At 40.0% G+C, this 12,549-nt stretch overlaps 1 long non-coding RNA gene across 2 annotated transcripts in view; it reads left to right on the top strand.

Annotated features, from left to right (window-relative positions):
• Window positions 1–7,283, top strand: part of LOC127582183 (uncharacterized) — a 53,106-nt gene extending 45,823 nt beyond the window's left edge. For both annotated transcript variants that reach the window (XR_007958069.1, XR_007958068.1), the window contains exons 2-3: window positions 3,910–4,013; window positions 6,894–7,283. This is a non-coding gene — a long non-coding RNA (uncharacterized LOC127582183). The remainder of the gene's footprint in view (window positions 1–3,909; window positions 4,014–6,893) is intronic.
• The last annotated feature ends 5,266 nt before the right edge of the window (window positions 7,284–12,549 follow it).

The following is a 12,549-nucleotide window of genomic DNA, read 5'->3' as shown; positions in this document are numbered from 1 at the left end:
TTTCAGTCAGTGGGTTTCAAGGGTATATGTCCTCAGTGTAGGTGCACGCTTCAAGTATTTGGCAGGACCCTTGTAAATATCAACGGACTTTCCCGGGGACCTCCAGTAAGTTTAAAATATAGTCTCCCTGAACTCTTCCCCATTCCCTCAAAACATTAACACTCTCCGAGACTCCCCGTAAGTATCAACACACCCTGCAAGGACAACTGTAAGTATCAACACACTCTTTTAGGACATTTGTAAATATGAACACACTCTCCATAGCCCATACTATCTGCCCCACACACCCTCCCCACCCCCCCACTACCCTCACCCTTGGTAAATGTCACCACATACCTCTGGGCAAGTCTTGTAACTATCAGTACACTCTTCAGGAATCCCTTGTAAACACTTTCCCCAGAGAACCTCCTGTAAATATCAACACAACTCTCCAGGACTTGTAAAAATACATACAATTTCCGGGGAGTTCATCTGGAAAATCCGAGACCACTTCCCCTTCATAAATGTCAACATATTCTCCTAGGAAACCCTCAATATGTAAGTAATGATGCACTCCTGAAAAGAACCGCTTCCCCCATCTCCAGTAAATATCAACACCTCCTGTAAAAATGGACGTACACAGTAAATATTGAAACTTCCCCAATAGTCATCACCTGTGTTCCCTCTATCCCCAGTTGTATCCCATGTAAATAATGTAACACTCTGTAAATCACCACTCACAACTGTGAATCCCTATAAATACCACACTTTTCCAGGAAATCCCAATCTTTTTTTAAACAGTACAGAACTCCATTTAAGTACTGACACACTTCCAGCCGAGCCCTTATAAATATCAACGCATGGCCAATTTGATAACCTTTGGGTCCTGAAATATTGACACACTCCTAGGGACCCCAATTATCTTCTGCTTCCCAAACACATCCATCTTCCATGGACCTTGCAATTACTGACATGCTCCTGCGGACTCCAAGTGCTGATGTTCCTCAATGCATACCCCTGCAAATATTGACATAATCCCTGAGACTCTACACCCACATCAAAGGAATTTTTATAGCATCTTTAAGAATAATAAAACATTCCAAGGTACTTCACAGTGTACAGGATTGTGAGAAACAAAATTTGATACAGCTGTAAAAATGCAATTGACCAAAAGCTTGATCAAAGGAGTGTTTTAAGGAACATCTTAAAGGAGTAAAGTGCTTAAGGTTTTGGCCATAGCTATTAATTGTGGAGCAGCTAAAATTAGGGATGAAACAAGAGCCAGAATTAATGGAGAACTCAGGGTTGGAGGAGCTTACAGAGATAGGGATAGACAAGGCCTTTAAATAATACCAGATGGGTGAAAGGGAATTAGTGCAAATTAGGAAATGGACAGCAGAATATAGGATGACTTCTTGATTACAAGTAGACCAACCAGGTGTGTGTTGGAATAATCAGAGAACTAAGGTGTCAATAAAAGAAAACTGTGGTAGATGGAATTCAATGTGGGCAAGGACAAGGTCCTTTGGATTTGGGAAAGAGAAATCAGAACATTTTCTCAATGGTGAGAGACAAGGCACTGTTGAGAAGTGAAGGGATTTATGTTCAATATGTAAAACTTATTTAAAGCTAAAATACAGGGACAAAAGACAAAGGGGAGTTGAAATACAGAAATGAAGGAGTGACTCATTAGTTCTGTTGAGCAACTGGCCAGAATCCCTCCAGAGATTCAGGTTCAGTCTTGGTATATTGGTCTTGGCAGATTCGTGAGAATGATAACCGGGCTTAAATTAATACATTATATAAATATGGCATTTATTTACTTGTTCAGAAGGCTGAGGTATATCTAATCAAAATATTTTAAACCAAAAAATTTTGAAACACCAATCTCTTTTATTTGATCAGTTAACACACATTCAATCTGTTTTCTTTTAGTTTGATGGTTCTAAACAGGTTTTCTAAATAGTTTTTTATGTACGTTGCATTAGAGTTGGAATTCTTTCACAGGATATGCTCCCATTGATGCTGCCATTCAGTTTCAGAGAAAATAAGTGTCCACCAGAATCTATTCAGGTCATTGGTCCAATTGGCCTGGTTTGAGAGTCTGTGGCTAAAAGCCTATTGGTTCCAAAGGGACCAATAGGCATTCAGCTATGGGCTCTCAAACCCAAAGACCCCTATTTTTCTGAATTAAAACATCAGCACAAATTAGTTGCATATTCTTTCACTGTATTAAACAATTTATTTCAACAGGTCCCTTCATTGTCCAAACACCTAGGTGTAGTAAGTTAACACTATTGCTTTGATACAGAATCTGAGACTGTTAGGCAAGAAATAAAAACAGCATCTTTTGAAGCTTTCACGATGTCAAGCTTTCATAGTGGATAATAGCCAAGAACCTTTAAAGTACGTTTGTCACCGCTCATGTTGGAAATGTGACAGCCAATTTGTGTGCAGCTGGTCCTGCAAAATGCAAAGCAATAATACCCTGATTATGATAGCATTGTTGGTTGATGGATGAATCTCAACCACAGTACAGGAATTAAGGGTTGCAAATCAGATGGATTTGAGATATGGATCAGCACTAATCAAATTTAATGATGGAACAGATTTGAAGTGATTAATAGTTTCCTACTCTTTCTATGGTCTTATGAAGGTATGAAAAAAATAAGCAGAGAAATAAATAGTTAATGATACTTGCAAAATATATTTCAAAAGAAACCATCTATCTTATGAACAAAGTTATTGTTTAAAGGACCACAGGGGCAATGTTGTTGCTCAGTTCATCTGTCCTGCTTGTCACTGGGAATCTACAGTATCCTCCAGGGATCCCATCAATTTGCCCCGAGCTGCTGCCTTTGATTAACACCAATATACTGCTGACTTTCTTCACAACACTAGTAGCAGGCTGCTCTTGTCTCTCCTAAGTAAGGTTTCCAATCTTCTCGATTGCTTCAAGCTCACCAGGAATTAAACAAAAAAAAACAAGAGAAGGCTGTAATTCCCAAGTCAAAAATTGCTGCAGCAATAATACTGTATAATTGAGTGTTTACATTTTTTCCTTAGAACTTTATTGTTGCTTACAAAAATTGTGAGTCTTGGGAATAAAGGCTGCATGATAAACACTGAAATATCATTCAGTCCAGCAATGAGTCTCTGACTTTCTGATTGGTTTTGGAAGGTGGAATAGCATTGGAATGGATATATTGGGGAAGCAGTGGCAAGGTGTGGTGTGGATTATATCCTACGAGACATGGCATCCTGCACCCAAGCTACATTTAACAAACGTGAACAAACTTGAATAGCCCAATAAACTAAAGAACTGTTTACTGATGTTATACAAAGTTATTCTTGTTATAGGAAAGTCTACATTTGCAATGCTGAATGAGAAAGAAATTGCATTTATGTGGTGCTTTTCATGACATCAAGTTGTCCCAAAGCTTTGACACTGAAGGAAGTACTTTTGAAGCCCTGTCACTGTTGAAATGAAAGAGACAGCTATTATGTGCACAGCAAGATTCCACAATATGCATTTTGATTTTGAGTCGGTAATCTGTTCTACTGCAGTTGAATGAAGGATAAGTATTGATCAGGACACTAGGGACAACTACCCTTCTGTGTGTGTCTAGATATCTACCTTTTTCCTTCTCATATTCAGCAACTTGGCCTCTTGCCCCACTGTGTAGAGAATTCCACAATTCACCACCTTCTGAGTGAAGAAATGTCTTCTCATCTTGGTAGTAAATATTTTATCCTCTGTAGTCAGGCTGTGACCCCTTGTTCTAGGCCCTCCAGCTGGGGGAACCATCTCCCTGTATCCAGTCTATCAGGCCCTATCACAATTTTGTATGTGTCAATGAGATCTCCTCTCATTTCTCTAAAGTCTAGTGAATATAGGCCTACTTAACACAATCTCTCCTTGTATGACAGTCCCATTATTGCTGGATCGGTCTGCTGAATCTTCGTTGCACTTCCTGAATGGCAGGTATATCGTTTCTCAGGTTTGGAGATCAAAACTGCACACATTACTTCAGGTGGGTTCTCACCAAGGCCCTACACAGCTGTAGTAGAGTATCCTTGCACTGGTACTCAAAACCTCGAACAAATGTCAACCTACCATTTGCCTTCTTCATCTCTTGTTGAACCTGCATGTTTACTTTGATGATTGACTCACAAGGCCATCAACATTTCCCAGTTTATCACCGTTTAAACAATTCTCTGCCTTTGTGTTAACTCTAACTTCACTTTTAACCATGTAATACTATATCTGCCATGTATTTAACCACACATTCAACTTCCTAAATTGCCTTGAAGCCACTTTGCATCCTCCTCTGAACTCAATCCCATCTAGCTTCGTGTCATTGGCAAACTCTGAAATGTTACATTTGGTTCTCTAATCCAAATCATTGATATATATTGTGAGTAGCTGGGGCCCAAACAGCACCTGCTAGCTTACAGAATAACCTTTTATTCCTACTCTCTGTTTTATGTCTGTCAACGAATTTCAATCCATACTTATATATTACCTTCAATCCCTTGTGCTTTCAGTTTGCGTACGTGTGGGACTTTGTTCAAAGGCCTTCTGAAAATCCAAATACACTATGTCTGCTGCTTCACCCTTATCAATTTTACCAGTTACATCCTCAAAAAAAAACTCCAGTAGTTTTGTGAAACATAATTTTCCTTCCATAAATCCATGTTGATTTTGCCTAATCCTGTTGATTTTTCCTTAGGCTTTCGTTTTCACTTCCTTAATAATAGACTCTTACCATTTTCCCACCTGACAGGATCTATCCCAGGATGCTATGGAAAGCAAGGGAAGAGATTTTTAGGGCACTAACAGAAATCTTTGCACCTTTATTACCCATGGCTGAGGTACCAGAAGACTGGAGGATAGCCAGTGTCATTCCCTTATTCAAAAAGGGCAGTAGGGTTAAGCCAGGGAACTACAGGCTAATGAACCTGACATTGATAGGAGGGAAATTATTGGAAAAATTTCTACTTGGAAACAGATGGACTGATTAGGTGGAGTCAACATGATCTCACAAATCTGATTGAATTTTTTGAGAAGGTAACTAAGAAAATTGATGAATGCAGTATGGTAGATGTGGTTTACATGAACTTTACCAAGGCTTTTGACAAAGTCCTACATGGTAGGCTGTTCCAGAAAGTTAATGCACATGGGATCCAGGGTGTGTGGGCAAACTGGATGCAAAGTTGGCTTGGTGATAGGAGGCAGAGGATAGGGTCAAGTGGTGTTTTTCTGATTGGAAGTCTATAACCAGTGGGTACCGCAGGGATCGGTGCTGGGACCATCGTTATATATAAATGACTTGGATAAAAATATAGGTGGACTGATTAGTAAGTTTGCTGATGACACAAAAGTTGATGGTATAATAAATAGCAAAGGAGGTTGTGGAAAGATACAGAGTTGGAAAGTTAAGTGGAGTGAGTGGTGGCAGATAGAATTTAATCCAGATAAGTGTGAGGTATTGCATTTTGAGATGTCAAATACTAACAAGACAAATGCATAAATGACAGAGACTTTATGTAAAGGGACCTTAAGTTTATGGCTCTCTGAAAATGGGAACAGAGGCAGATAGGGTAGTGAAGAAGGCATGCAGCATGCTTGCCTTAATAGGCTGCAAGTAGAACAGTTGGGAAATCATGTTGCATCTGTACTAAACACTGGTCAGGCTGCACTTGTGTGCAATTCTGGTCGTCACACTACAGGAAGGATTTGGTAGAAATAGGGAGAATGCAGAAGAGATTCACCAGGATGTTGCCTGGAATGGAGGAGTCTAAAAATAGAGGATGCAGGTTTAAGGTGAGAGGGGAAATTTAAAGGCGATCTGAGGGGCAAGGTTTTCACACAGAGGGTGATGTTTATCCGGAACAAGCTGCTAGAGGAAGTAGTAGAGGCAGATACAATTACAGTGTTAAAAAGGCATTTGAACATGCTGTTGGATAAGAAAGGAGTGGAGGGATAGGGGCTTAATGCAGGAAAATGGGATTAGTGTAGATAGGCATTGCAGTCGGCATGGACAGGGTGGGCTGAGAGGGTCCACTCCTGTACTTTCAACTTCACGACTCTAGAACTACTAATGTCACTGGCCTCTTGGTTTCCCAGCATCTCTAAGTTATCTGGAAGCTTTAATGTCCGACCTGAGCAGACAGATGGCACCCCCAACAGGAATGTCAGCCTTTATTTTGCATTTAAATGTCTGGCATGGCGTAGTCTTCTGATTCTGAGATGAAAGGGGCTACACATTGAGTCATGGCATTGAAGTACGGGCACTTTCACAAAGAGGAAAATTTTATTTCCATTTTCTTGGTCACAGATTTGGGGGGGGGGGGTGGTGGGGGGTGTCCCAGGTGACAAGAAATGGTTGTTGCATGTTCCTGACTTGCATTGACCCACCTTTGGTAGCTGTGGCTTCAGCTGGACCCTAAGCCCTCTTAACCCTCTGTGCTTCTCTGTAGCTGTCCCTCCTTACAGCCAGTTCTAAAATCCACCTATTTCAGCAAGCTTTTAATCACCTGCCCTAATGTGCCCACTTATGGCTGGGTGTCACAATTTGTTCACTCCTGTGAGGAAACCTGGGTCATTTCATTGCATTATAGAAACTACTCTTGCTGTCATGTTCCTTCATAACCTACCTATCTCTGTTACCCAGAACAACCCCACAACTATCTGAGATCTCAACCCCCTCCAGTTCTGGCCCCAAGGACAGGCCCAATTTTACCTACCTCATCAGTTCATTCAACATCACTCAGATGCTATCTAAATGCACAATTTTGTTATATAAATACAAATTATTTTAATTTGGCTTGAGCTGGTTTTGCATGATCTCATTGATGAAACTGATGCCTTCCTTAACTCAACATAACCTAGTTTCCCATGTTATCTACAGATTTGTTGCGAGGATAAGGTGACAGTAGAACCCAGGAAGTCAACTATTTTGACATCATTCTCACAAACAATGAAGCAAGCACTGGAATAAAAGCAACTGCAGACTTACCAAACTCATTCAACAGAAGAGGGAGGTGTTCACCCAACTGAAAATCAAATCCCAGGAGGAGAAAGAGTCTTCTAGATTTACTTGTATTCCCAGCTTTCCTCCTAATTATATTTGAACCAAATGAAAGATTCTTAAATTAATCTGAGTTCCCTGTGAGAAGAGATATATATAACATACTCCTGGGTTTTGGAGCCACCTCTAATCAGAACAATGAAAAGGACACACAGCATGAGGAGATGTATTCACTCTGGCTTGCTATTCTTATCTTTGGAGAAATAAAAACATAATAAAGTGGTGACAATAAAATATTCCTTTATTAATAAAATTGAATGCATGATGCCACCACCTACATATAATTAAAGCAGAGAAAGGCTTTGAGGAGATTTGACAAGAGGTGTTTCAAAATTGGAGGGGTTTGAGAGGGAGGAGTGTCAGTAAGCTGATGTTACAGATTTAAGGTGAGTGATGGGGTGTGTGGGTGGTGGTGGGGGTGAGATGTGAAGATTTCATTTTATTCAACCAGTTATTCTGATATGGAATTTGCTGCCTGAAAGGCTGGTAGAAGCAGATTCAATTATAACTTTCAAAAGTAATTGTATAAGTCGTTGAAAGGCAGAAAACTGCAGATTCCAGAGAACATGCAACAGAACTGAAGGCCATTCATCCCACTGTCACTATGTCAACTCCTTGAAAGTGTTAATCTCAATTCCTCCCCCTTCCCCCAGCCTGCTGTTTTCCCTTTGCCACAGAAATTCATCATAAATAGGGAAAGGAGAAGGTGGAATCGGGTACTAGAAGCAGTTAGAACACCAAACAGCCTTTCTTCTGTACAAATGCAGGGTTGGGGGGAGGTGTGAGAGGAAGTTGGTGGTCTGGTGGGGGTGGGCAAAATAAAATCAATTTATTTGGTTCTTTTTCTTCATATCCATAATTAACAAAGCACCTTAGGATTGGAATAAGAGCAGAGCTGCTATTAATACTAATAACTAGAGTTCAATCTGTTTGGACCAATTGCATAAATTGTTTTTAACCTGCAGTGTTACTCTATTTATAGAGGAGAACATGGGGAAGTGCAGTCTCTGGATTTTGTATCGTGCAATAGCTGTATATTGTAAATGTGATTTCTTCTTTTATGTTGGAGAGAACTGCACATCAATGGAACTGAGGGTTTATAGTCTTATTGTTACACAGTTTTAAACAAGTTTAAAATGCAGCTGAAAATAAAAGAATACTTTGTGAATGTCACAAGAGAAAAGATAATTGCAGAGGTATGGATAAAGAGTGGGCAGATGTGGCACTAATTGGATAACTCTTTTCATGGGGAGGCACAGGATGATGGATCAAATGGTTCTGTGGCTGCAGATTACAGCTGTGGCTAGTGGGTACCCTATAAAAGGAAATCACAGGTTCAACTTCCATCCATGAGAGGGCATTCAGGAAGTTTGGTTATCATCCTATATGAAAGTCAGCACCTCGATTTCAGGATTCCCTAAGGGTTGGTACTGGAATCCTAGGTTTGATCATGTCTACAACCTCCATGGCTACCACCGTTTAGGTAGGTGCATTGTAAGCAGTTGTGGTTTTGAGTTGTTTCCTTTGCTTTTACTCCAATTAAAAACAAACAGAATCTGAACTTAAGTTGGAAAGACCCTTAGGGCATGAATCATTTACAGATACGTTGGGAAAACAACTTTGTAATTGCCTGATTTTAGACACCAGTCTTCTCTGATTTCTAATGTTAAATAGTCAGGAATGCAGCAAGCCGTGACACATTCTAACATTTCCCAGTATAGTTATGTGGTAATCCTGGATGAAAGAATTGTCAGTTTTGATCCATTAGACTGGAAGCATAGTGAGCAGTCCCTGAATAAGAATCTCTTTCTAATATATCTAAGTATATAAACTACAAAAGTGGTTTATCTCAATACAGTACTCCATACAAGAACCCCAATGATGTATACTTTAACATGGAACCAGTTGAGATGGTCTGCTCCCAGGACTGTGCAGTTTCCAAAACAAATTCTGGGAATTTTCTAGGGGGGTGTTCCTGCACTGCAGGGTTCCCTTGATAGAGGTCCAGCATAACCCTATCACTGAGATTCATGACTTGTGGTCAGGAGTGTTGTGGGTTTGAACGCCAGCTTGCAGCGACATTCATCATTCATGTTCTTCAATCATATATCCCTGTGCCTTATGTTTAAAAATATAATTGCATCCAAATCCTTCCGTGGCCTAAACCCTCTTAATCTACGTAATCTCCTCTCAGCCCATAACCCCCTCCTCTGAACATCTAATTCCTCCAAACATGACAATGTACATCCCTCTCTCTCTTAGCTACAACATTCAGATTCAGGAAATGTTTTTCTAACCCTTCTACCCTACTCTTTCTTTAAGACTACCTTCGACCAAAGGGATAATTTTTTGGTAATGTAACCTCTGTTGACAGAATAACAAAAATTTGGTGTATGTGAACAAGCTTCTGTCAGTTTTCCAACTCACCTGGAATCACTGGGATCCACTGATGTATTGCTAACAAGAAACACACACATCTTGCTTTAGGCTTAAGAGTGGAACCATAGTATAGAAAGGAACTTGGCAGGGTGCCGAGCTAAGAGTGAATATACATACTTGATTCAACTGGGGATTGATTTTTCTACTCTGTGGCAATGTGAAGAGCTGGAATGAGATCAGTCACTGTTCACTTACGACAATTCACATACCATGAATGGGTAAGCACCGCGACTAAGGAAATTAGATGGAAGCCAGGTCCTCTTGAAAGAGCTTTTGGCTTATGCTCAGACAACATTCCATCCCTGCCTTGAATAGAGATGTCGCTTCAGGGAGGCCATCTCCTTGATTCTGTCCATATGAACAATATATATACACACACACGCACACTTTAGCCCCTCTCACAACCTTATGATGTACCAATGCAACTTAAGACCAAAATATACATGTGAATTGCAATTATTGATGTAAAATAAGAACTCCAGCAGCCAATTTGTGCACAGCAAGATCCACAAAATGCAATATGATAATGATCAGATTATGATTAAATCACTTTTTTTTTGCTTGTTGTTTAAGAGACTGGGGATATTTATCCCGCTCCTGCTCCCTTCAACATAGCATGAAATATTTTACATGCACCTGAGAAAACAGACACAGCTTGACGTTTTATCAGAAGAACAGCATTTGAGACAGCACTGTACCGGGTAAATTTGTCTGAATTATGTGCTCAAGATTAGGGTTTGGGGGCCTGTAGATAGATCTCTACGACTTTTTGAATTTCAGCCCATTTTGTATTCCACTGATGGCCAGATGTCTACCTAAGTACCCTGACGCTGTGGGGTTAGATTTCTGATTTGCCGCCAGCTGGCAATGTGGATCATCTGCCAGAAGAAATGGAATAGAAATATGACTGTTTCCATTACAGTCTAATCCAAAATCCTTATACTCATCGATGAATAGTAAATCAATTTTCTACCGTATGATGTCAATGCAGCAGATAAGATGATAAATCAATCACAACCCAGCTTTGGGTAAATTCTTGCATACTTTATCGGATATAAAGGGTCAACCATTTAGAAATGAGCTGAGGAAAAATTTCTTCTCTCAGACAGTTGTGGATCTCTGGAAGTCCATACCCCAGAAAGCTGAGTATGCTCCCTCTCAGAGTATACTCAAGGCTGAGAATGATGAATTTTTGGACACCGAGAACCAGGTAATATAGGGATAAGATTGGAATATGGAGGTTAAGTATAAGATCAGCCACGACCTTATTGAACAGCAAAGCAAGTTTGAGGGATAACATGGCTTACTCCTGATTCTATTTTTTGTATTCTTAATATTTAACATCTGCCAAAAACTTCATCATTCAGTTGAGAATATCTCAGGATTTATTATTGTCTTGCTTATTTCTGGAAAAGACATCAAAAATTACAGTAGGATCCAGTCACATATCTGCCCTACCATTTGGGATATTATTTACAAAGCAACATGATCTATTGGACATTCTTAAACAATAAACACCAATGTAAAACTGAGGCATGAGTTTCACACTGGGCATTACAGTATTGCATTTTAACCTGATTCAGTGGTGACCACCCAGGTTCTTAAATCTACAGGCAGAAGTTCCTCCTCTGTTCTTACTGGCTGGCAATATTCTATCCATTTCAGCTCATGGATAGGCTGGAGGAGCACACAGTTCAAGTTCCATATTATGCATTGCAATATGTGATGGCATTTCCCACAGTTAAATCAGAAGGTAAAAGCAAATCTGGTGTTCTTTTTGTGTGTGCACAGAAATTGAGACATCCATTTTATGAGGAATAAGAGCAGACCCTTGAGCCTCTTGAGTTTGTTCCACCATCCAATTAGATCTGTACCTTAACTCTGTTTATCCACCTTGGTTCTATATCTCTAAATACCCAAACCTGTCAAAAATTTATCTCAGTTTGAAATGTTCACTCGTCCTCCAGCATCTGCAGCTTTATGTGGGGAGAGTGATCCCAACCGTCTCACAAGAGGGTTCCTGATTGAGGGCAGAAAGTTTTTGTAAGGAGTTCATTGTTGCCCTGTTGGCCGCATTCTCAGGAAATCCCAAACTAAAGCGCTTCTGAGATGCTGTCAGTGAATGTGGCAATTCATTTGTACACATCCAGGTCCCACCAATGACAAATGAGATGAATGACATTTAATTGGGTTTTTGATGGTATTGTTGAGGGAGGAATGTTGATCCAGAACTTTGAGAAAATTTGTTGCTCTTTCTGTGAATGATCCCAAAGGATCTTCTACTTCCAGCTGAACACAAAACATCCAGACAAAGCCTTGAGTTAATGTCTTGTTGCACTGTGACAGATTCTGAAACAATTTAACAAACTTGCTAATTTGTGAGTATGTGTTGAAAAAGTTTTGTAAGAACTCAAATGATTAAAAATGCTCCTCGGAGATGGAAAATTTCTTTGCCTTTCTGGACATATGATGACAGTTTAACCAAGTGATTGATGCTTAACATCCTCGGGGAGGGTGGTACCTTGCTGCATCCCAGAACTGTAAGAGTAGGTCAAAAAGGGGGGCCTCGGGATTTTCCAGAGCACTGTAACATCAACTTTTGGAATGCAGTAACTGCTGTAATGTAGAAAATGCAGTGGCTTTATGAGTGTTCTCCTGGGTTGCTTGCTGTGGTGGTGTGATGTTTAGTTCCTGAACAGTCCAGAAAATATTGGAGGCTGGCAACTCTAAACACCATGTGATGACCTTGCACTATACTTTGTTTAAATTTATGTCTGTCTCACTTAACTACCCAGGTTAAATTGAACTATAAATAATCATCTAGGATTTTTCCAAGAATAGTCTTTCTAAATCTTTAGTAAAGGGTGTGTTTAAATTCTATTGTTGGCACTCCTGTGGGACGTAGGAACTACACAACCCATAATGCATTGCCAGCACTGCAAATGAAGGAGCAATTATAAGCTGAAGAACCAACCCTCCCTGTTACAGGCTTGGATCTTCTAAAGGTCGATTGAATTGCTGATTGGCTGGGCCTAAT

The sequence above is a fragment of the Pristis pectinata genome, chromosome 23 (assembly GCF_009764475.1).
Source record: "Pristis pectinata isolate sPriPec2 chromosome 23, sPriPec2.1.pri, whole genome shotgun sequence".
Classification (NCBI taxonomy): Eukaryota; Metazoa; Chordata; class Chondrichthyes; order Rhinopristiformes; family Pristidae; genus Pristis; species Pristis pectinata.
Note: the sequence above shows the minus strand (reverse complement) of the source record. Positions and strands in the feature narration are given on the sequence as shown.